At 39.5% G+C, this 20,973-nt stretch overlaps 2 long non-coding RNA genes and 2 pseudogenes across 2 annotated transcripts; 1 reads left to right on the top strand and 3 right to left on the bottom strand.

Annotated features, from left to right (window-relative positions):
* Positions 1–3,517: 3,517 nt before the first annotated feature.
* LOC139189055 (uncharacterized) lies at positions 3,518–4,875 on the top strand. The gene is made up of 4 exons (XR_011572541.1): positions 3,518–3,893; positions 3,977–4,074; positions 4,158–4,255; positions 4,431–4,875. It is a non-coding gene; the product is annotated as an uncharacterized lncRNA (long non-coding RNA).
* Positions 4,876–10,315: 5,440 nt separating this feature from the next.
* Positions 10,316–11,921, bottom strand: LOC103446647 (G-type lectin S-receptor-like serine/threonine-protein kinase At1g11410; annotated as a pseudogene).
* A 13-nt stretch (positions 11,922–11,934) lies between these two features.
* On the bottom strand, positions 11,935–12,915 carry LOC139187628 (uncharacterized). Its single transcript, XR_011572584.1, has 3 exons — positions 12,785–12,915; positions 12,384–12,506; positions 11,935–11,948 (listed from the first exon to the last, which is right to left on the bottom strand). It is a non-coding gene; the product is annotated as an uncharacterized lncRNA (long non-coding RNA).
* A 776-nt stretch (positions 12,916–13,691) lies between these two features.
* Positions 13,692–15,768, bottom strand: LOC139188729 (G-type lectin S-receptor-like serine/threonine-protein kinase At1g11410; annotated as a pseudogene).
* Positions 15,769–20,973: the final 5,205 nt, after the last annotated feature.

The following is a 20,973-nucleotide window of genomic DNA, read 5'->3' as shown; positions in this document are numbered from 1 at the left end:
TCTTGATGTTGACACGTGCTGCGCTCTGATTGGCTTCTAATCTTGACACGTGTCGAGTAGTGATTGGCCTCCTGGTCGGAGGGGAACTCTTCTGGGTCCTTGACAGTATAGCGTTGGCCGGTGCTCGGTAGTTTCGGGATTGGTCAAGTATGGTACAAATAGTGCTCCCCTAAGTTCCCGAGTGAGGGAAACTCCTCGGTTGGGGACTTGCAAGATCCAATCCCTTGAGTAATCACGAAACTTCTAAGTACCGAAGTGTGGTCTGATCTTCATCTGCCCTTCTCTGGAAGTACTTTTCCTCCATCCGGGAATGGTGTATTTAGCTGATGTTGACGAACAAGGTAATGTATCAATTTCACTTGAAGCTTAGTTGTAGTTTCGGGCTTAGTCAAGTGTGATACAAACCCTATAGTAGGAGTCCCCCAAGTCGCCGAGCTAGGAGATCTGCCGAAAGAGGTGACAGACAAGGTAAGCAGTCAAACTTCCAAGTAAGCAACCCAGGATCAGATGTTTGACTTCGGCTTCCGGTTGATTGTTCTCATTCTCCTTGTCTCTCATTCAACTGCCAGGATAAGGAGAAGCAAATGGATAAGAGATGATATGAGATACTTTTGCTTTTGAAGAAGTAACTTTCCACAGGCTTATTCTTGAACTGTGCTGGAGGGTTTTCTGGTGCCCTTCAGAGTATAAGGCCGACTCAAAAATTTGAGGGTCAAAACAAGTCCATCAAATCTAGAGTACGTTCGACCTTGATGATATGGGATACTTTTGCTGTTGACGGAATAATGAATGTGGTATGGAAAGGTGTCGTGCTGTAGTGATCTGTTTCAGCTCACCGTTGAACCTTCTGCTTTAATCTTTTGCATGGCAGAAGTGGTGTGCAACCTTTGCATTTAAATGGTCCTTCAGAACATTCCTTCATAGTGACTCATCCACGCTTGGCAGCTTCAGTGTAAAGAGCCAATATCTGATCAACTGTCATGAGGTATTTGCCGGTGGAATTCGTGACCTTGACAGCAGTTGAGGATGAGTACTCGAGAGCAATGCTAAGTAAGCAACCAGGCAAAGGCTCCAGGCAGTCAGTTCCAAATTGGAGGTTTGATTTCAGGTTCCGACTGACTGCTCTCTTTCTCCTTGTCCTGCAGGTGTGGACAAGGACAAAGACAAAGATAGGGAGAAAACATGATATGGGATACTCTTGCTTTTGACCCTGATGATATGAGATACTCTTGTTCTTGGTGTGGCTTATTTGCTGAGGTATTATCGGGGGGAAATAAAGCTGAGTATTTCGAGAGGTTATGTTGAGGGTGCCTTTTCGAATGCGAGAAAGGGTTGAGCATTTTTGCAGGTTTGCCTGTCCGTTGAGGAGGGAGGTCAATGTATATAGGGATTTCCCAATAACAAGTAGTAATGCTATTCCTTTACCCTTCTTGGTCACAGCAATGTAGTGGGAGCTGCCAGCTTCACGTGTTTTAATTTTGTCAGAGCACTTTGAAAAAGTGGTATGTGGTATCTGGAAAGCTGATGTTACGTGTGAAGATTACAGACAAGCTTTATCTAAGGAAATCTGGCTCTTGAAGTTCTGAGAGTTGTGCCTCTTCGGTTTTCGAACAAGCAATCCCGTCGAGGATCTGACTCTCGAGATTCGGAAAGCGGTGCTACTCCGGTTTTTTAGAAAGTAATTATGTTGGGAGTCTTTTCTCGAATGTGAGTAAAGGTTGGACGTTCTTGCCAACCTGTCTTGCCGCAAAACCCGGAGGTCGACACACATAGGGACTTTCCAGTTGTCAAGCAGTGGTGCTGTTCCTTTACCCTTATGGGTAATAGTAGAGTAGCTGGAACTTCGAAATTCTCGTGCCTAAACTTTGTCAGAGATCTTTGACAAAGTTATATGTGGTACCCGAGGAGTTGATGGTGCATATGGAGAGCGGTGATTGAACAGTAAGATTCACGTGCTTTCTACTTCACCAGAAATCTTCGACAGATTGCCCGTAATTTCCGCAAAGCTGAGTGTGCATGTGACAGGTGCTGACGAGGCTGAAAAAGCAGGTGCTTCTTCGATTTCTGAGATCGGCCCTCGTGGTCTCTGAGCAGCCCAGCTTTTGAGAAAGCAAACGCCTCTTCGATTTCTGAGATCGGCCCTCGTGGTCTCTGAGCAGCCCAGCTTTTGAGAAAGCAAACGCCTCTTCGATTTCTGAAGCTCCGTCGAGTGCAGATTTTTATAGAGGCTGGCATTAAGTTCCACAACACACTTGAATCTCTACCAGTAGAAGCTCATTTCTTTCACTTCTAAGATCTTGATTTGTCTGACCTCTTCCTTCTTCAACACATTTGAAAATGTCTGGACCCTCCGACCGTCGTTTTGACTTGAACCTTGGAGAAGAGACAGCCACGCCTTCTCCAGACAACATATGGCGCCCATCCTTCATATCCCCTACTGGTCCTCTTACCGTTGGGGATTCTGTGATGAAGAATGATATGACCGCTGCAGTGGTGGCCAGGAACCTTCTCACTCCCAAAGATAATAGACTACTTTCCAAACGGTCTGATGAGTTGGCTGTTAAGGACTCTCTGGCTCTTAGTGTTCAGTGTGCAGGTTCTGTGTCTAATATGGCCCAACGCCTATTTGCTAGAACCCGCCAAGTTGAATCATTGGCTGCTGAAGTGATGAGTCTCAAACAGGAGATTAGAGGGCTCAAGCATGAGAATAAGCAGTTGCACCGGCTCGCCCATGACTATGCTACAAACATGAAGAGGAAGCTTGACCAGATGAAGGAATCTGATGGTAAGGTTTTACTTGATCATCAGCGGTTTGTGGGTTTGTTCCAAAGGCATTTATTGCCTTCGTCCTCTAGGGTTGTACCTGGTAATGAAGCTTCAAATGATGAACCTCCAATGCCTCATTCTTCTGGGGTTTTGTCAAGTACTGAGGCTCCGGATAACCACCCTCCGGTGCTTTCTCTTTCTGGGGCTCTACCGACTGCTGAGACTTCCCCTAAGCAACCTTTGTGAAGGCTTCCTTTTGTTTGTTTCTTTTGACTCATGTATATGTACATATTTGTGGCTTATCGAAAATATTAATAAATAAGCTTTGCTTCATTTCAACATATTGTGTTAAATACACCAAAGCCTTCTTCATAAAGTTCTTTGAATTTTTGCTTTTGTTGAAACCTGTATTGTTGAAGCTTTGTGAGTGGAGCATGTAGTTTGAGGTAGTGTTCCCTTAATTTCCCGAGTGAGGAAAACTTCTCGGTTTGAGACTTGAAAAATCCAAGTCACTGAGTGGTTGTGAGACTGCCGAGTATCAAGGTGCAGTAGCATATGGTGGGAGTCCCCCAAGTCTTCAGGCGAAGAGAGTTGCCGAATGAGGTGTCTCGCGTGTTACTAATTTGTCAAAGTAACGAATTCTTGTTTCGATGTCACACATTCGTATATGCTTTATCTAAAAATATTTCCAACTTTTGTGTGTTTGATGCTGCATGCTATTGACTAGACAAGATCAAGTGCAATTAGTAGCTTTTCTCTCTTTTTCATCTTTTCTTTGGTGGAATTGCTTTTCGTTTCCACTAATCAGCCTGAGTGGATGCAAGATAACACCTTTCTCTATAGCTCAGATTGCAAAGTCGTCTTCATGAAAGTTTTTCCTTATCTTGTGAACTACAACATATCCAAATTTGAGATCCATCGGAGTAGTACAACTTCAGAAATTCAAGTATGATGAGTAACTGTTCATCAATGTTCTGTTAATCCGTCAGACTTGTTGTGAGCTTCGAAACTCCATTTTCTCTTGTTCAGATCAACATACTTTCTTCATCGAAGTTGTTCCCTAACTTGTGAACTACAACATATCCAAATTTGAGGTCCCTCGGAGCAGTATAACTCCAGAAATCCAGGTATGATGAGTGACTGTTTATCATTTGTCTGTCAACCCGTCAGATTTGTTGTGAGCTTTGAAACTCTATTTTCTCTTGCTCAGATCAGCATGCTTTCTTCATTGAAGTTGTTCCTCAGCTTGTGAACTACAACATATCCAAATTTGAGATCCCTCGGAGCAGTATGACTCCAGAAATCCAGGTATGATGAATGACTGGTTATTATTTTTCTGTCAACCCGTCAGATTTGTTGTGAGCTTCGAAACTCCATTTTCTATTGTTCAGATCGGTATGCTTTCTTCATTGAAGTTGTTCCTCAGCTCGTGAACTACAACATATCCAAATTTGAGATCCCTCGGAGCAGTATAACTCCAGAAATCCAGGTATGATGAATGACTGGTTATTATTTTTCTGTCAACCCGTCAGATTTGTTGTGAGCTTCGAAACTCCATTTTCTCTTGTTCAGATCGGTATGCTTTCTTCATTGAAGTTGTTCCTCATCGACTCTTTCATAACATATCAAAAATTCAGGATGAACTAACGGTTAAATATTTCCAGATCTTCGAAACATCACAACAGCTTCGAAATCTGCAAGAAGCCGACTATCATGTTTGGAGCTTCAACACTTTAATTTCCGTCGCTCAAACAGAAATGGTTCCTTCTTGAAAGTTGTTCATATGCTCAAGAACTATAGGGTGTCCAAAATTCAGCTCCATTGGAGAAGAGCAGAGGTTGCAGAAATTTGATAGATGAAAGGAGGCGAAAGAGGGAGAGAGAGAAAAAGTCTCTTGGGTTGGATTTCTATTTTGGGGCAGATTCCAATTTTTGTAGCACCTTCATTATTGATGAATTGCTTGTACTTTTGTCCATTATGAAACTTGGGACTTTGGCTTGTTGTTGGATCTATTATAATATGTTTGGGAACATATATAAGTGAATAAATAAGAAGGAAAATTTTGGGCCCTTGTGGGTGTAAAACAAAAAATGTTTATGTTTACCCAAGTGTTTTTGTACAAGTTCAAGGGCATCTTGGGTTTTGTGAACAAAATTTGTTTATTTGGAGCAAGGTTTTGTGTTGAAGCTTTGTAGGTGAAGCTTTGGTGTTGAAGCTTTCTAGGTGAAGCTTTGATGGTGAAGCTTTGTAGATGAAGCTTTGTAGATGAAGCTTTCTAGGTGAAGCTTTGATGGTGAAGCTTTGTAGATGAAGCTTTCTAGGTGAAGCTTTGATGGTGAAGCTTTGATGGTGAAAGTATGTAGAGGGAGCTTTCTAGGTGAAGATTTTTTAGGTGAAGCTTTTTTAAGTGAAGCTTTTCGGGTGAAGTTTTTTTTTTTGGGTGAAGCTTTGTGGGTGAAGCTTTTTAGGTGAAGCTTTGTGGGTGAAGCTTTGGAGGTGAAGCTTTTCGGGTGAAGCTTGTTGGGTGAAGCTTTTTAGGTGAAGCTTTGTGGGTGAAGCTTTTTAGGTGAAGCTTTGGAGGTGAAGCTTTTCGGGTGAAGCTTTTTGGGTGAAGCTTTGGAGGTGAAGCTTTTCGGGTGAAGCTTTTTGGATGAAGCTGTTTTTTTTTTTTTTTTTTTTTTTTTTTTGGCGCTTGACACGGTCTTCATTTGCTTGTTTTGTAGTGACTGTGGAAGACGGATTGCTTTCTGATTGAGAAGGGTTCTGGCATCGCTTGCTATGAATGTAAAAGAGTGAGGGCTGAGTTGGCTAAATTACCTCTTTATTGAATTCATTGCCAAATGGCCTTCATTACATAGGATGCCGAACGGCTATAGCTCAACACTTGTACATCGTGAGTCTATTTGTAGTAGTACTTCAAGTGATCAGCGTTCCATGGATGGCCAAGGGTCTTGCCATCAGAGCTTCTAAGTGTGTAAGAGCCAGGGCGACTGATGCCAATGACTTCATACGGTCCATCCCAGTTTGGACTAAGTGTGCCTTCACTCGGGACTCTGTCGCAGAGTAATCTTTTCTTTAAGACCCAGTCTCCTATTTTGAAAGAACGAGGCTTGACCCTAGAGTCATAATAGTTGGAGATGCGCTGCTTGTAGGCGACATTCCTCAAGTGAGCTTGGTTTCTGTGTTCCTCGACTAAATCCAAGTTGAGGGTGAGTTGTTTGTCATTTTCACTTTGAATGTAGTTCTGGACTCGGAATGTTGCTTGCTCGAGCTCAACAGGGACAACCGCCTCTGTGCCAAAGGCAAGTGAGAATGGAGTTTCTCCTGTTGAAGTCCGATATGAAGTGCGATATGACCAAAGAACTTGGGGTACAAATTCTGGCCAACAGCCTTTAGCTTTGTCCAAGCTGGTTTTCAAAGTGCGCTTGATTATTTTGTTGATGGCCTCAACTTGTCCATTAGACTGGGGATGAGCTGGAGAGGCAAAGCATAAGTTGATGTTGAACTTAGAGCAGAACAACCTGAACTTCTTGTTGTCAAACTGTCGCCCATTGTCAGTGACTATCGCATTGGGAATGCCGAATCTACAAAGGATGTTCTTCCACACGAAGTCTTCTATCTTTGCCTCAGTAATGGTTGCCAAGGGTTCTACTTCGGCCCACTTTGTGAAGTAGTCCACTGCAACGACTGCGTAACAGACTTTGCCCTTCCCTGCCGGCATTGGGCCGATCAAATCAAGTCCCCACTGGGCGAAGGGCCAAGGGCTGATCATAGGAGTAAGAGGCTCTGGAGGGGAATGAGGAATAGTTGCATATCGTTGACATTTGTCACATGAGCGGGATACTTTGATGGCATCCTGGTGGAGTGTTGGCCAGTAATATCCTTGGCGAAAAGTCTTGTGTGCTAGGGACCGAGATCCAGCATGATCTCCACAGACTCCCTCATGTATTTCCCGAAGGACGATTTCCGCCTCGGCAGGCGTAAGACACCTTAAGTATGGCAGGCTAAAACCTCGCTATTGTGGCGATACCCTTGACGCGGGTTGACCCACTGCATTGACTGCCTGGGGGCGAGCGCTATTGTGGCGATACCCTTGGTTATCGGGATAGTGTCCCTTACTCTTTTTACTGAAAGGAGAGTGGTGAGGATGGAAATCCTTCCTCTTGCCTTGAAATTGATATGTCTGTTGATTCGGTGAAGCATTATGCAAGGCATGGGGAGGTGCCACTGCTGTTTGGAAAGTCGAGGTCTTCTCATTTAGGTGAGTCTGGCTTCCACCTCCCACTTGTTGATAAAGGATGGTTGTAGGGGGTTTCTCCTGATATGTCTTTGCCTCGGCGGAGGCATGGTTATAAGCCTGCGCCATCACCTCAGAGTAAGTCTTCCAAGTATTGGCATTGATCATGTATTTAAAGAAACAATCACGTAGGCCTGCCGTGAAGGCTTTGAGGGCAGTCTTGTCGTCTGCCTCGGCACACCGGGAGTATTCATGGCTGAAGCGGCCAGCATACATACGTAATGACTCGTCTGGCTTCTGGCGGATAGTGTACAAGTCATCTGCAGAGTGCAAGCGATCGGTTTGGAAAATGTGTTGGGAAACAAATAGTTTCCTCAATTCCTCAAATGAGTCTACCGTCTCGGGTGTAAGACGACAATACCAATTTAGAGCTCCGCCAGAGAGGGTGGAGGGGAAGAGAAGACATCGCTCTTCGTCGGTGTGCATCCGGTATGCCATGGTGGACTCAAAGAGGTTAAGGTGCTCAATCGGGTCCTCTTTTCCAGTATAAAGTTGCAAGCCAAGCTTTTGCTTTGTCTTTGCTTGAAGGGGGGTGTTGAGGATCCTCCTTGTAAGAGGGCCAGGCCTGGGTTGGTTCCAGTCAGGTATTTCAGCCTGACGTTCAGCCTTCAACTTGTTTACTTCCTCAAAAAGTTGTAGGACAAGGGGGTCCTGAGCGGAGTTATGTGTCACTGGAGCTTTCTTTCGTAAATCTCCATCTCCTATTAGAATTAGGAAGGTTTAATCAAGGGCATGTGATTTTTCCCTGGATTCGCTGTACTGGCTTCCAGGGTATGTCTGTCGGAACACCTCTGAGTCCCCTGTACCCTCATGTCTCTCTAGGACTTGTTGCCCCTTCCCCAAATTGGTGGCCGGCTTGGGCCGTGGCAGGGGACCGAGTCTCTCAGAAATCCTTGGGTCATTAATCTTTGAGCTTATATGGATGGAATTCTCTCGACGTTGCTTCAGGAAATCCCGACAATCGCGAAAGACGGCTTTCGATCCTTCTGCCCCTTCAGCAAAGAGGTGTCTCCCTCCACTTCTCATGGTTCGGGTCGAAGCAACTGGGTTAAGAGAAGCCTCATGTTGATTATCAAGTCGAGGGGTAATCTGTTCCCTATCAGGGATATCTATGTCGAATGCATGTGACCCTCCATGTTGGAGGGCACCCAGTTGATGGTTGACTTCCACGGGGGCAACAAGCTCGCGTGTCTGAGCTTGCCTAGCTTCGTGGAGTGTCTCGAAGAGCTTCTCATATTGCTCCTGGAGGACCTCATTCCTCATTGCTATCTTGTTGTTCTGAGCTTCCAACTCATCGACTTTAGCTTGAAGAAGAACTCGTTTTCCTTCCTTCTTTCGTTGTTTCGCACTATGTGCAAGGGGGGTGTCATTCTGTGTGCTGTGGCTTCCTTCGCTTCCCATGTTGGAGAGGGATGCCTGATCAAAAGAAAGTGTACGAATGATAGAAACCAGCTTGACACAGCTGAAGAGAGTAGGAATAAGTGTCGTTTCCCACAGACGGCGCCAAATGTTGATGCACAAAATCAGCGAAGACTTTGGTACAACAGAAAGTGTCAGGTTTTGTGACCTTCGCTTGGTTGCTTGGTTGCTTCAGTCACTAGTGAGGATAAGTACGTAAATGAATAGAGACAGAGAAGCAAACACAGGATGTACGTGGTTCACCCAGATTGGCTACGTCCACGGAGTAGAGGAGTTCTTATTAGTAGTGAAGGGCTTACACAAGTACAAAGGATCAAGCTCTCAATTTAGTGAGTTCTTGTGAATGATTTAACACAAAATGGCATTATGCAATATTGTGAGGGAATGACCCCTATTTATAGAAAAACTTGTAGCTTTGTCACATTGACATGTGTCATGTTATGATTGGTTCTTGATGTTGACACGTGCTGCGCTCTGATTGGCTTCTAATCTTGACACGTGTCGAGTAGTGATTGGCCTCCTGGTCGGAGGGGAACTCTTCTGGGTCCTTGACAGTATAGCGTTGGCCGGTGCTCGGTAGTTTCGAGATTGGTCAAGTATGGTACAAACAAAATGTTTTAAAGATATTGTATGAGGTTGTAATAGATCTCAAACCTGATGGGCTACTATGTAATTTACCCTTAAAAATATTATAATATTAACCCAATGAAAAAGAAAAACATAAAAACCCGAACCTAGATCCCCTTTCTTCCCCTCTCCTCTCTGCAATCCCTTCCCATTATCCCTCACCCACCCCCCTTAAGCGACCCACATACCTGCAACAACAAAAAGAAGAAGAAGAAGAGGGAGTAAGAAGAAGAAGAAGAAACCCCCCCCGCCCTGCCTCCACCTGCGACCCACCTCTCTTCCCCCCGCTCCGCCGCTCCGCCGCGACCCACGACCCACGACCCACTTCCCTTCCCCCCTCCCCCTTGCGCGACCTTCCGGTGACCTTCCCGCGAACCGGGCTTTTTTTTTCTCCCTCTTCTTCTTCTTCTTCTTCTTCTTCTTGCAGGTTTTGGGGGAGGGGACGAACCTGGGGTTTTTTTTTTTCCTCCCTCTTCTTCTTCTTGTTCTTCTTGTTGTTGTTGTTGTAGGTTTTTGAGTTCTAGGTTAGGGATAGGGATGTGGGTCGCTTGGAGGGAGGTCGCTGGGGGGTGGGTGAGGGATAGTGGGAAGGGATTGCAGAGAGGAGAGGGGGAAGAAAGGGGATCTGGGTTAAGGTTTTTATGTTTTTTATTTTTTATTTTTTTAATTGGGTTAATATTATAATATTTTTAATGTATAAATTTTTTTTTTTTACCACGTGGCATCCACTTTAGCACAAATGTGGCAGCCACGTCAGCATTTAACAGATTAATGGACGGAAAATGTAACGGAGGTATTATTTTGAAATAAAATGGTACATGATGTATGAAAGTGAAATATTTTAAAGACGTTGTATGAGGTTGTAATAGACCTCAAACCTGAGGGGCTACTATGTAATTTACCCTCTTTTTTTTTTATAAGAAATGATTTCTTTAGACATGCCCATTTTTCCATTCTTCACCTTTTATTTTATATACGCCTGAAATTGACCGTAGCATCATTTAAATTAGGAATGCTACGACTTAAATGGTCCGCCAAATTTGAAAAAGTCCAAGCTTTTGTGTGAATGCATGCAGGCAGCAACCAGCAACCAAAACGCCTTAGGACATGGCGTTTTTTATATTTTTGTGAGTTCTAACATCATGAAGCTTCACTTTGCTTGGGGAATCTTCATATTCAAAGCATGGTAAATTTGGTTCATCCTTTCTTCACACAGTAGCAAATTGTATGCGGTTAATATATTATCCTTTTGCAAGCTGCTCCTAGTAAGTACATACATACATACATATATATATATTGTGGAACATGTTGGATATCCTAGGCCTTTCTTTAGCGAGCTTCTATTTCTGTACATGTCACATCATTTATAGAACCAGTACTCGTTGATGGATCTCCACTAGTACAACTCCTCAACAAAAATGCAGGCTGTTTTGGGGAAGGAACTGCTACCTCGTTACCTAGCATGAAAACAACCGCCGACATGGTTGGCCGGTCAGCAGCAAACTCTTGCACACACAAGAGGGCAATTTGGATGCATCTCACAACTTCGTTGACATGGTACGATTCGCCCATTGATGAATCAACGATTTCCAAGGCTTTGCCTTCTCTCCACAAGTTCCAAACCTAAAACAGTTCTGAAAAAATCAACCAAGCGTGAATAAAGTAGGGGATAAACTTGGGGGAAAATCTCTCTTCGCAAATAGGCTATAGTTAACTTACATATCCAACCAAATTTGAGTGGGGATATTTTTTGTCGTAGAAACTCGAATTCCTTCTGCCAGTTAAGATTTCTAGCAGTAAAACGCCAAAACTGTACACATCAGATTTTACTGAAAAAATTCCTTTCATTGCATACTCTGGTAACATATAACCACTGCAACAGTATAAAAAGATAAAGGTGAGGTTTGTACTCTGAAGTTGGAACTATTAACCTACTATTTTGGTAAGCTCTAGCCAACTCTTATCTTCAATTTTGGTGAAATTTAATTAACTTACTATGTTCCGACCACATGATGTGTATTTGCTTCACATTGGTCCCCCATAAATATTCTTGCCATACCAAAATCTGCTATTTTGGGGCTCATAGATGCATCCAATAGAACATTACTGACCTTTAGATCTCTATGGATAATCCTTAATCTCGAATCTTGATGAAGATATAAAATTCCTCTAGCAATCCCACAAATAATCTCAAAGCGTTTTGTCCAATCTAAAAGATTTCTTTTCGTTTCATCTGGATAAGGAAGAAGTTGAGACCAAATAAATTCTTGTTAACTTTAGTTTCAAAATGAAATTAAAAAGAAAAAAAGTAAGAAGAAGTACCAAAAATAAAAGAGTCCAAACTTTTGTTTGGTACGTATTCATAGATTAGCATCTTCTCTTCATCTTCAACGCAACAACCTATAATCTTGACAAGGTTTCCTGTGTTGGAGTTTCGCAATTATCTTAACTTCATTCTTCAACTCAACAATTCCTTGACCAGAATGCTTTGATAGTCGTTTCACCGCTACTTCCTTCCCATTATGAAGTACACGCTGAAATTATAATCCAAGTACTTATGTTACAGTTCATTTTTAAAGGCTTCAAACATGAATTGTCATGTTTGTTGTAAACTTCTAGGTTAACTTGAAGTTATGCTTGATTCGGAAAAGTATAGAAGGCTAACTACCTTATAGACTGAGCCAAAACCTCCTTTCCCAAGTTTGTTTGCTACAGAGAAATTGTCCGTGGCCGCTGCGATGGTTGTTAGATCAAAGAATGGTAATTCTGAGTTTATTTCACTTTGATCATCAAGATCTGTTCTATCTTCCATGAAAAACATATTTTTTATTCTGCCTCCCTACTGTCATGAAATACATAACAAGCAATGCAACGTTATAGCCTTTTGGTCATTAACAATCAGTATTGCGCGACACTACAAGAAAACTTACAATAACAGTTGGCATCAGTTTTACATAATAGAGTGAGTAAAAGGCCTCATAGTATACCCATCCAGTAGCCCCTAATAAGTCTTTTACCCATCTCATTTTGTTCAACTAACATTAGTGACCATAATAGTTTTTTTTTTTTTGTCAAACGATAAATTTGTATATTAGATGTTAAATTAAAGAGCCGACGGAGTTCGAACCCACGTTGTGGTGCAAGGGCAACACTATCATCTCCACCACTGTGGTAGAGGGTCACTTGCAACATGATAGTTTATTAATGTAGTGTTGATGTAACAGAAGACGGACACAAGAGGGATGCTAATTACGACAGAGAGAGAATTATTTACCTTTCCTCTTTCTCCTTATCAACCAACACAAAAGGAAAACTAGGACAAGGAACACAAGAGCGGATACTAGTGAAATTGCCAGCCTTGCCTTCTTGCTAATTACAGAACCATTTGCAAATTGAGCTACAAGAACATAAAATAAAAATAAAAATCCAAAGAATTCAACAGTTGTGAACTGTAAATAGTAGCAAATCACTATAAAAAATGAAGGAAAAATATGGGGTTTTCTCATGTGCGAGATAATTGTGGGATGTAAGTAGATAGACGGATCAGGGCAAAGTACAATCGGTCAATCAACATGCAACTACGTATTATCCAACAAGATTTATCTCGTAGTAGATAAATTCTGATAAAAAGTGTAGAATACAAAATATTGTGAGTAGGAAAAATAAAGTGATTACCTAGAGTAGTTGCATCCACTCGTACATACAAGTCCTGCCCAACATTTGAAAAAGTTCTTATGTCTATCAAGTCCCCGTACCACGTCACACAACCCTTCCCTCCATCCCTTTCGTCTGCATTTGTGTATGCCGTGCAAGAACAATTCTTCCTGCACTCTTGCTCACACCCTTTCAGACTCAAACTCATATTCACACGTGCCTAAGATGAATCGGGTACCTTCACGCGTGCCACCCTGACAAACCCATCCCCTTTTTGGCATGTAGACGCTCCCGATTTTCTCAGGCATCCAGCCCCTCCAACTCTCAGAGACCAATCCCGGGGGAACTTGGGTTTAAATCCGGGCAGACAGAGGCAAGAGAAGTTATAATTACTGTATGGGTCACAGTTACTATTTGGACCACACTTAAATACTCTCCATGGGAATTTATCAAATATAACAAAAAAAATTATATGAATAACTAATTGTTAGACTTAACACTTCTTATGCTATAATCTCTAACTAAAACTTTCTCCTTTTTTTTTTCTTTTCTTTTCCAAACAAAGAGCAAAAATTGATTGGCAAAAGCTATTAGCTTTGCCTCTAATTGATTGGCAAAAGCTATTAGATTTGTCAATCTTCCATTGACACAAGAAACCTAATTTTTCTAATATGCGCTAAAGAATTTCTATTCCGTAAACTTTACAAAAATTGACAGTTCGTTCTTCAATAAAATTCAACCGAAGGAAGAAACTACAAAAGCAAAGAGAAAACATAGACTAGGAAGAATGAAAAAAAATTAACCATGTACAATCACCTTCGTAGTTTAGGGTTGCACAAAGTCTCCACAGTAGCCGATGCCTTCACTATATCTCCACCATTTTTTAGGTTTTGCCGTCCAAAATATCAATCTAATAGGGTTTTGGTTTTTTTAATTTATTTGGTTTTAAAGTTTAAGGGTATTTGTGTCTATTTAAGTGATATTTTGGATATATTTGAAAGTTTTTATAAAAACTAACATTTTTGAAATTAAGGGCTAATATTTGGCTATATTTGATAAATACTCACTGTCCATAGTAGTCACACCACTCACTAGGGTTAGAGCTTACTTCAATCCTTTTGTTTTCTTGATCTCGCCATACGAACCGTTGAAAAGTTCCTGATTCATCTACCACTCCCCTTGTGAAAACTGAGCCATTTGGAACAGTATATACCAGATATGTCTCATCTTTATTGTTCACAAAGCTGCGGTGACTATTAGATGTTATCTCGGGGAGCCCGCTCAATCTCTGTCCGGTCCAAGGTCAGGCTCGAAACCATTTGGTTCGACCCTTGTACATAACCAACTGCGGAAACCCGTTTGGGTCAATCTCATATGAAAAATTCCCCGATCTGGGATCATCGTGGGACTTCCAAGATTTTAGGATCCAGTTCAGCCCTGACCGCCGGTTCAGCCCAATCTTCATCAACGGAAGCACTGTATCTGAGGGGTAATCAAAGCCTTGCCACAGCACCGTTTGGCTACTACCGTTATTCTCAAGCAATACAAGATTTCCTGTATCCAAAAGTTTGGCTATTACGGAATTGTTTGGCGAAGAGACTCTGACATTAGCAGACCAAAGAGAGGTATTTTGGTCCTTCCCATAAATGATAAGGTCTCCATGATCTCCATGAATCGCTAGGAGCCCAGCTCCATCAAGAGGAATTATGGGGTTGTCTCTGTTTGCAGTCCAGACGATGGTTTGGACTGGAATTTTGTTGTACCAAACTCCGACGTAACGGTTATGAGAATTGCGTGGGCTATAAAACCCGAGTGCAAAGATTTTAGTGGTGGAGAGAAGAACGTCGCCATCTCATAGGGGTTCGTTTGGTGTAATGGCGTCTATTGTAAACTTTAAGTGGTTATATAATTAAAACACAAAACAAGGAGTTGGCTGACTTGATTGTGAAGTAATAGCCATTGGATACCAAGTGGAATGATGTAAGATGTGGCAACACCAAAGTCTTCTACAAAGCACCTAGCCGGATACAACTACTTTATAGGAAGCGTTTGTTGTATCTCTAGGGTTTGCAGGGACCTTAGTATTTATACTGGCTAAGGCATTAAGGTTCCATCCATAAAGGAATCTCAAATCCTACTTTTTTAGCCTATCAGTTAGGTATCATAATCACATAAAATCAAGGACTCCATCACTCTTGTAGTACAAGACACCTAATATAAGATTGATATATTTAGGAAATCAAATCACAACATCTACATTAATCTCCAATATTACATTCCTATTATATGTTGTAGACCATTTAAGGTTGATTTACATCGGAATAAATCCAACATTCTCCCACTGGTCTACACATATAATATTTATGTTTATACTTGAAATTGGAAATTAATGTCACTTTAATGGCCATGTAGTTGTGGTAACATCATATCCTTGATACAAGTTTCTGTCAAATAAGTCTTTCAACATGGAACTAACAAGGTTGTAAGGTTGACACAACCCAAAACCTTCATAATCACACATGCTAAAATCCTCATCCACATAAAACACCGTCAAATTATGATTGTAGAGATGAACTTTATCATCTCAGGTCCTCTTTAGTGCAAACTTCTACTGCAATTGCAAACAAAACTTCATAAAACATAATTAATTCAACACCTACGAGCAAGATGAATTAACATGTTTTTGACACTAGTTCATATACCATATTAGTTACTTTCGTGAGAAAATTTTCAACTCTTATGAGCAAGATGAAAAAACCCTCACAACTAATACAACATATAAATCATGTCATGCCATTTTAAGTCGAACCAAAAGAATTAATCCACACCTACGAGCAAGAAGATTAACCATTCCTTTATGACTTAAAATTCAATTTGCTTAACTGGATATCATATATATCGTCATCTGATAATTGACCAACACATAAACATGTGACTACATGAATCCAATCGGAGATTAAACTGAATAAATGGATTCAATCAACCATACATACCTTATAGGTCATCTGCAAATGTAAGGCATTAATTACATGGAACTCAAGCTCCCACTGATTTGCAACATCATCACTTAATTTGCAAATCACTACTTAAATCATACTTTTGAAATATGCTTGTGGGAACACCCTTACTTAGTGAATGAATGCATATCACACTACTACAATATTAGCTTTAGGTGGCGGATATTAGAAAAATCTTGTCGGTTATATCGGACATAAAGTCCTGGTGGATATTTAGTGGCGGATATAAAAAAAATCCTTTCGGTTATAACTGATAGTATTTTTGAATCTTTTTTTAAAAATATTTTTGACAAATTCTGGTAGTTTTTAAGTTAATGGTGGTGGTTATAACTGACATAAATTGACTTTTTTATTGTTTTACTTTCTGGCAGTTATTATTTTAGTATTCTGGCAGTTATAACCGACATAAATGAAAATTTTATTATTTTAAAATGTTATATTGATTAAAAATAAATAAATAAACACATATTAAATTTTTTTTTCACTCATGACCCTAAAGTCTAATGAACCCAATTCCCACGAGCCATAAATTTCCGAGAGAATAATAACAACAGACTACAATATGAAGCTCTATCATTTTTTGTAATAAGGTTTATGCTCCCTCATAGGCAAGCAACAAGATACAAAGAAATTCAAACAATTTTTTTCAATGCGTCACAAAGCACATTATCTGGCACATAAACACACATGAACATCTGTTGTACTCCATCATGTCTGATTTTATTATTTTAAAATGTTATATTGATTAAAAAGAAATAAATAAACACATGTTTTAAATATTTTTTTTTTCACTTATGACCCAATCGGATATAACCGACATGAACAAAGCAAAATTTTGGATGGCTGACAAAATAATCTTTTAATGTTTTTTTTTTTTGCGATTTTTTACACATGCTATTTCGGAGTATATACAAACATATTTGACGGTTGGATCGTTGAAACTATTTTACATGGGTATTATCTATTAAACCAAACAATTATTTATTTAATTTTTAAAAAAGTATTCTATTTAAATACATATTATTTATTTATTTATTAAACCAAACAATTATTATTTTATTTTTTAAAATCGTAACAAAATTTTGGGAGGGAATTTTGCCGCCATTTTGTTTCTGTCGGTTATAACTGACAGTAATGAAAATTTTCTGTCGGTTTATATTTTAAAAAACATTTCTGTCGGTTTTAACCGGTAGTAATGAAAATTTTCCAAGATAAAACCCCTCAATCTCTTCCTTACGTAGGTGCCTTCTCCCTTCCCTCTTTTCTCCTATCCTTATTTCATTCTCCTTCTCTTCTCTCCTGATTTACTTCCGGTTCAACACTCACAACTGAGAGCCTCCAGGTCGCTCATCTGCAAGTTTTTCCGAATCGCTGTACGTCGGCCTTCGCCATTGACTTATCCCTCGAGACCTCACCATCATGTATTCAAGGTATGGATGTGTATTGATCCCAAGCAAATCATTCCCACATCACCCTTTTCTCAACCCACTGCAAGATATTTTCATAGCATCCTCCATCTCTTCAAAATTAACAAATTCTATCTCTTGGGTCAGAATCAAGATATAAAGATGGATGGAGGAAACCTAATGCAAAATTGGGAAATTTGGGTCTGCTATTTGAATGCCTCAGAGAAATTTAGTTGAATTTATCTGTGAAATTGTTGTTTTTTTTATTCCTAATGTGCTATTGAAAGCTCTGGAGGCAGAGCACCCAATAATCGACTCCAATTTCCAGACCAACACAAAGTCATATTCTCTGCAGGTTCTTCTCTACCAGGTCAGCATCTATGCATTACAATAATATACTAACTATATATGTATGTATGTATGTATACATCTGAAAGTTTGTTTTTACATTTCGCTTCATCAGGTGCTTATAGTTTTGAATTTCATGTTTTATTATTTGTACCACTTGGGTTCTTTGGTATCTGATTGGTTGATTATGTCTGTGAACTTTTTGGGTTTATTGGGTTTTTAGTTCTTGGTTGTTTCTTTTGAGCAAGATTTGAAGTTTTGTTTCTCTTCTAGCAATTAACGATGCTTGGTTATTTGATATTTGTAGAGAAGTGGGCTTAATTTGAAAAGAGTTTTATAGAAAGGAGAACGTGGAGTGTTGGGTGGCTGGAAGAGGCGGGAGAGCTCATTCCTAAACAACCTAGCTGACCCCTTTTTGTTTAACTGGAAAATCACCGTTATGGTATAAAGAATAGTGCTAAAAGATTCTTTGAGATATTTGGTCATGGCTAAGAAGAACAAGAACCCAGGAAGGGGAAGGTATTATGGCAGTGCTTTTGGATTCTTTGAGAAATGATTCAGAAAGTGGTTTATATATTTTTTTAATTATTAATATATTTTTTGTCGGTTTTATCCGACAAGAAAGCTTTTATTTATTCTTATTAATAAATTCTCTGTCGATTATATCCGACAGAAGTTCTATCGGTTTTAGTATTTCCTGTCGGTTTTAGCCGACAGAAATGCTCTAATTTATTCATTATTAATATATTCTATGTTGGTTATATCCGACATAATTTCTGTCGGTTTTAGAGTATTTTCTGTCGGAAAATTCATTTCCTGATGCTAGCAATTCTGTCGCTTATTATATCTGCCACTGCATCCATTTTCTGTCGGATTTTGCTTAAAATCCAATAGTAATATACGTTTTTTGTCTGTTTTTGGACTGCCGGTTATAGATAATTTTGTATTAGTGTCACTACAAAATTGTATTTCTTTAACCTTTCCTTAACCCAAAAAAAAAAAAATAAATAGCATAATCTCAATGAAAGGTGAAACTAAGACATTCACCGCTGTTTATACAAAACCATGTATTTCACAACCATCTATTTGCATTAATAATTCCATATTTGTGCTAAGTCCCCATGAGCCTCAAAATTTTTTCTAAAGATTAACAAATAATCAATCAAGGCATCCAAATGATTGCAAGTAAAAATATACACATACACCAAGTACTCATTCTGCAACTCAAACATATTATTGTCATTCGAGTCATGGCATAATTCTAATTTCATCAACCAAAACACATATTCATGGAAGATAGAACACTTTATGCTCAAAACTTTAGAACTCCCACTAAACTTTTAGAGTTTATACACTTATTGCAAATAAGTTAATGAGTGTGAAGCCCAATTTTCTTTCACTAATTCTCCCACTTAGGCAAACACTCATTCATATATTCTTTCAAGGATGTACCTAAACAAATTTGCTTCATATTTTAGACATAATTAAATAGACATCACAACCAACATAAAGTTATCAAATAGAATTTCAGCAATGAGTTACACTTGCTTCAAAATTCATCATAATTAATTTAAAAGCTTAATCGCTACCAAAATTTTACAGATCAAAATAGACATACCAATCTTCATAAAATAAAAATATAGAGCCGTTTTAGGTCAAAATAATTGTCTAAAGTGACGTCTCAAAAGAAAAAAACAATCTGCCAGCAAAACTGTCTGTACGAGCATGGGTTACTAGTAAATTCACCATAATTACACTACATGGAAAAATTTACGAAAATTTGCAGACACATAGTAGACATATATATGTTGAACATATAAAAAAATTCAGGTCATTTGGCGACCATTAGATGTGTCATTCACTTAATTTAAATCAAGACACGCAATCTGCCAGAAACAATTATGGGCATCTATCATGAATTTATACATCCATAACAATTCAATTTCATATCATTTCAATTTCGATGTCCAAATAAAAATCTAGTAGTCAAATTTCATCATCTAAAACGACATCATAGTTCAAATTGAAAAGATTTACAAGCATAAGACTTAAATAATGTGTACCTTAGCAATCCTTGATTAACCTTCATGGGTCCAATACTTTGCATCAACAAGTCTTATGAAGAGACACAAAATACGTCATGATGCAACCGATTTCCATGCCTTAAAACCACAACCTATTATGGGGCTCATAGTAGGATTTTGTAACTGATGGCATGGAACTTTATCCCCAATAAACTTCATGAAACTAGATTAATTTATACCTACGAGCAAGCAAATTAATTAGTTTCTAGTACTAGATTATATGTCACAAGAGTTACCTTCATAAAAAACTTCAACACCTACCTCAACTCCTATGATTTACTACGTAAGCACCAACACTATTAACTTATCACGACCATTAACTATCTTGTCATACCAACATATAAGTTCTATATAATACTTCTAATGAGATTCTAGGCTCACATTTCTATACTAGCAATCATACATTTCATTCATATCATCTAGAAGTATAGTAAACATGTATAATACAATAAGGTGCTACTTGCACGTAAATCGAGGTACACGTCACCTAGGATAACTTGCTAACTAAGATATGCCCGCTAGGCTCCACTAAGTCTGTCACATCCCGATCCCAACATACTTCGAAAATCGACACGTGACAAGGAAAATAATGTTCGTTGAATACGGTATAAGTTCCGGAATGAAATACTTTAACTGATAACCCAAAATAATGTGAAGGTGGCTAAGTTCTCCACAAAATATTTACAAATATGTACATCCCAAAAAGAAGCATAATCTTTGCTTTAACAAGAACAAGTATGAGGTGCTCAAAAGAAAGTCCCAAAAGATAAAGTACAAGAGTGAAACAAGGGTAACCTAACGCTCTAAGTTTCTGATAATTGCATTGCTACCCCCATCTACAAACTTCTCGAAGTCTACTCAAACCTGTCACCTGTACGATCAGTGCCTACATCATCAGAATGGTGCACCAGGCAAACAACAACCTGGATAAGTTGTGAAGCTTATGAGAGTGACAATAATATCAAGTATGTGATAATAATGCTAATGCCAACCATCAAACACAGTTTACATATCTTGAATATAAATCATTCATAAGAAATCAATACCAACTTTTGCAAACCCCGAAGGAGTCACTCAAACATCCAACGGTTCATTTGAAACCAATCACAACATCTCACAACCATCTTCTTATTATACAACACAATGAAAAGTAGAGTTAGAGCGACACCGTTTGGCTGAAGCCTACCCCTTTGAAGCCATCTCAATTCAAATTCAATAAATCCCAAGGTGAGTAAGATCTCAGACCTTTACTCAACGGAATCGCGAAATAGGAGGGATTCCAAACCATCTCTCAACGGAATCCAAGTGGATATGATTCCGGACCCTCACTCAATGGAATCGCTAAATACAATACG

Source organism: Malus domestica, chromosome 10, assembly GCF_042453785.1.
Source record: "Malus domestica chromosome 10, GDT2T_hap1".
Taxonomy (NCBI): domain Eukaryota; kingdom Viridiplantae; phylum Streptophyta; class Magnoliopsida; order Rosales; family Rosaceae; genus Malus; species Malus domestica.
Note: the sequence above shows the minus strand (reverse complement) of the source record. Positions and strands in the feature narration are given on the sequence as shown.